Below are 4,557 nucleotides of genomic sequence, written 5' to 3' on the forward strand. Positions count from 1 at the left end.
TTTGACAATGATAAGAAATGCCAAAGAAGAGAACGGTTACCTCTCTGTTTCACTGCCACAGTGTGGTGATGATTCATTTTCAAAAAGACAAGAAAAGGCAGAAAAGAAAAATGCAGCTGCAACATCTTTGCTAGGAGTTGGACAAGAATGTTATTTGCTAAACAGTACATGCTGGGAATAAAAATCAAGGTTTCAGTAGTATTTGTCCATGGAATTCTAACCAGTCTCTGATAAAATATTCTAAATGTTTGGACAGCATTATTTCCCCAAGGCAGAAGAAACATACACCTATACTTTATTTATTGTTCCCAACAGCAGGTTCTCACCAGACGTATATTGGATTTCAAGGAAAGACGATGAAAACAAAAGGAAAGAAATAAAAATTATAACAGACAAATGAAAACAACCGTTTACAAAGACAGACTAGCTCAGGCACGGAAGGATAAAAAAGGGGATGATAAGAAAGGAAATAAGGAAATTTTCTTCTCTGTTTATGTATTGCATTGCTTACTCATGTTGTGTTACCTTCCTGCCATGCATCCAAAATTGAATTGTTTAAGAAGGGGAACATAGCAGCACCTTTAAGCTTTCGTGCTAAGATGAGCATGGCTGTTGTTTTCTAGAGGTGGCCGTGTGGGGGAAAGAGTTACCATGCTGGGCTGTCAACGCTTTCTCCTCCACTGGTGAAGTTCTTGTGCTGCACTCCTTCACCTGTTTCAGTCAGAGTGCTCCGAGTCAGCAAATCCCTGCTCTGTCAACAGACTCGACAAGCATGACGTCCTCCAGAGAGGGATGATGGATCCAGGATTTAGTGCAAGTTCTTTCAACACAAACACTTTCATAGATACAGTCTGGCCTCACTAAATCAACATGTGCTGTGGAAATTGTATTTCCTTAGCTAGCTCTGGTGATGTCTGTCTTACCTTACCTCACTAACACAGGGGCAAAGAACTGATACCAATACCCACTGTTATATTATACACTTGATATGAATCATAAATGCAGAAGATGTTATGTGATTAACACTATTTCTGGAGGAGGAGAAAAAAATCAAATAAAGAAATTATCTTTGGAGAGGAAAAAAAACAAGGAAAAAGGTTCCCTTGCCTTTTTTTTTTTTTTAATCTGCAACATTTCTATATAAGAAAAATGAAATATCAAAGATGAGATTTGCAAATAAAGTACATTATCTGGTGAGAACAAAATAGTTTACTTTCAGTAGGTGCATAAAGAATGAGGGACGAGGGCCTTAGCGCAGAGTCAGAGATATACAGAAATGTGAAGAGGCTTTTATATAGAGAGAGCCTAAATTACTCAAAGGCCAGGATTTTACTAAGCTCAGCCAGAAAACTGATTTGATGATATTTATTGAAGCCTAGCCTAATGGCAGGTGAAAAAGTAATGTCCTTGGGGGGGGTTGGGGCAGGGAGAGAACAAGTGTCAACTTGTTATTCTTGATACTCAGTCAGCCATTTGTTTAATTTCTGTATGCTGTCTGCAACAGCACGTTAGAATTTGTAAATAGGGTCACTCAAGACAAAAGTGGGATGTACACATGGAAGGATCAACTCCTACCTTCATATATTGTTATTTTAAACACAGAGAATAGATGCAGTCCCAGGGAGTAATGGATGCTCTCTGCTTTCCCAGGTGCTGGGGATGTGAAGCCTCTAAAGCCCTCAAGGAAAGCATCTAACCAGATTCAGGCCAGAACTGGAATGTTATTCTAGGTGTGTCCCAGTGAAAAGCTTTCAAGGAAAAGATTTTAGAGAGGTATCAGCTGCTTCATCTTGCCAAGGTTTCACGTTTTCTCTGCAATAGTATGTAAACCCCTTTCTATAATGGTACGTAAACTGACTTAAATTGGTTTGTCTCTTCGAAGATAAGATTATGAGAGTAAATACAAGGAGTGGTAACATATGACCTTTGAGAAGAAAAGAAATCAGGTGATTAACTTCTAATGAACTGTATTTGAATTTAAGGTACAGAACAAAAGATGAGGCTAAAATCCTCCTTTCAGCTTGGAATGGGTAAGAGTAAGATGATTCTGCATATAATCCACTGAGTACACTTAGAGAGTCACGTTCCAGAAATGTATTGAAAAGCTGTCAAGAAGAATGACTGATTTAATGAACTGTGTCAACACATTTGCAGGAAGCACCAGATTATAATTTGCTCTGCCTTAGTGACATTTTAAGCAACTGAAAAATTGCTTTTACAGTGAGTATTAAACTGTACAATGTTATCAGCTTTTATGATATGAATCTATTTGGAACAAAATTTACCCAGTTCCTATCTGCTTAGCTGCACTTCAGACACTATTTTTAAAAAATGCATTCACACAAGGAAATATTCTCCATGTTTTGCCTTAACACTCGAACTTATTTTGATGTACCCTTGCCATTTCTAAAGAGCTTTTTCAGCCTAATATTTGCTTAGCTGGGGAGGAGGGACAAAGGACTGGCTTTATCACCCTGGAGGGGTCAGTCATGTCGAGCTCAAGGCTTGTGAACATGTCCTGGGTGGTCAAACAGGGAAAGCTTTTATCGTGAGTGGACACAGTGAAGCAACTAACAAAGTGCAGGGAAATATGTGACTGAATAGGAAAACACTTTCAGCTTGATAATGATCAGAGAGCTGCCCAAGTAGATTTCATCCTTACCATATGAAACTTGCTTATTTTATTATTTTAATCAAATCAAGACGCAGGGGTGGAAGGGAAAGCAAGCAACTGAACCCCCAAACACTGCTCACTGCTTGCTGCATGATCTGACCACAGGAGACTCTGCCTGTGCTGAGATTGTGTCGGGCACATCTGACCCCAACCCATGCATGCTCACAGGGGAGCTGGGCCAATGTAGAGTCGCATTTGATGGAAAACCTGCTTTCAAGAACAGGTGATGCTGACAGAATGGAAGATTTCATTAAAAATAAGAAATTCCGTGAGCCTAAATTGCTATGGATTTATGTTTCAGCATAAGTGAGTGTCAGATGAGGCTTTCTCCAATTGATGGGTACTTGTTAGGTCTCTCTTCAAAGCAGATTTTTATGTCTCTATGATGCAAGCTCATACTGCACTCTCTCTTACTGCTGGACCACACACACATAGTTCTTCCCTCTGTCTGGTGCACACTTAAATAAAACTTATTATAGCATTGCTACCTGCAATACCTCCCCTCGTTCAGGTATCACTGACATTGGTCCATGGTTACTGATCCATCTGGGGTCAACAGTCCGGCTTTCATTTCCAGTCTTTCTCTCGTTCATCTGGCTTCTGTCTCCTGTTGGAAATACAAAGGGAAACTCTGGAGCAGGTGTTTCCCGGTTTTATTCCTTGCTGTCTAACAGATCACCATATCAAGAGGTGTAATCTTCTGCTGGCATCCCATGAGTAGATGACATTTCAAACAGTTAGTCTTCACCCCACTTGGAAGCAAGAATATGACTTAAAGAAAGGAGAAAGCTAGCGAGTCCCAGAAATGGGCTAGTATCCAAGAGTTCAAGGAATCTCTGCAGGAAAAGCAGGTACTACAAAGCAGTGGGGTTTTCTTGTTGGTAGTGATGGTTTTAACTTTACTGAGAGGGCTACAGATGGAATGGTGAATAAATTGAAAATAATGCTATATAAATATGAATAAAAGCGAAAATATAGTAGTGGGATTCACATTAATTTAGCTGGAAGGAAGAAATCTTGATACTGAAAATCCACAAGCTCGACGATACAAAGAAATACTTCAGAGCTGACCGTGCTGTCGGGGGTAGATCTCACAGGAGCGGCCGCCAGCTACTCTCCGAGCGGCAGCAGCCGGGGGTCCGCCGGACCGGGATCCTCCCGCCCCGCCGGTGCGGGCGGCGGGGGCCACGGCGGTCTGACGGCCGGTGGGGACGGGGGGGCTGCACCGGCCCTAGCAGCTCAGCCGGCCATCGCTTCTGCTCCAGCCGCGTCCCTCCGCCCGCGGCTTCTCGGCTGCGACCTACATACAACTACATATAGATACAGATATAGATATACGCGAGGGGAGGGGTTGCCGAAGCGGCCCCCGCTTGGGGCGGCCGCGGAGGAGAAGGCGGTGGCGGCGGCGGTGGCGGCAGCGCAGACGGGGCTGTGGCGAAGGGGCGCTTCCCCCCACCTCTGCCGCTCCGGGGGGGAGGGGACAGGAGGGAACCGGGGGGGGCGGAGCGGCTCCCACCGCGTCCCCCGCCGCCGTCGGAGGAGCAAAGCAGCTGCGGGTGGGAGCGGTCGGCGGGCGCGGGTGGGCGGGGAGCAGCCGCTGTCCCCCACACCCCCCCAGTGCCCCCCGCCGCGGGCTGGGGGCGACGGCGCCGTGCCCACCCCCCGGCCACCCGGCGAGCGCCGTGGGCGAAGCCGGCGGCTGCGGGGGAAGTTGAGGGTTGGTCCCTCCGGCGGGTCGCTCCGCCGGCTGCGAGGGGGCGGGCGGCGCCGGGGGCCCGAGGAGGAGCCCGAGCAGCGGCCGAGCGCTCCGAGCAGCGGGGAGAGCCGGCGGGAGAGCCGGCGGGCGGGCGGGCGGAGGGGCTTCATGGGCAGCTCACGCCAAC

At 46.4% G+C, this 4,557-nt stretch overlaps 1 protein-coding gene across 1 annotated transcript in view; it reads left to right on the forward strand.

Moving 5' to 3' along the window:
• Window positions 1–4,557, forward strand: part of ACTA2 (actin alpha 2, smooth muscle) — a 475,038-nt gene that overhangs the window by 6,554 nt on the left and 463,927 nt on the right. The gene's annotated exons all lie outside the window — the stretch shown is intronic.

The sequence above is a fragment of the Vanellus vanellus genome (assembly GCF_965231255.1).
Source record: "Vanellus vanellus genome assembly, chromosome: 7".
NCBI lineage: Eukaryota > Metazoa > Chordata > Aves > Charadriiformes > Charadriidae > Vanellus > Vanellus vanellus.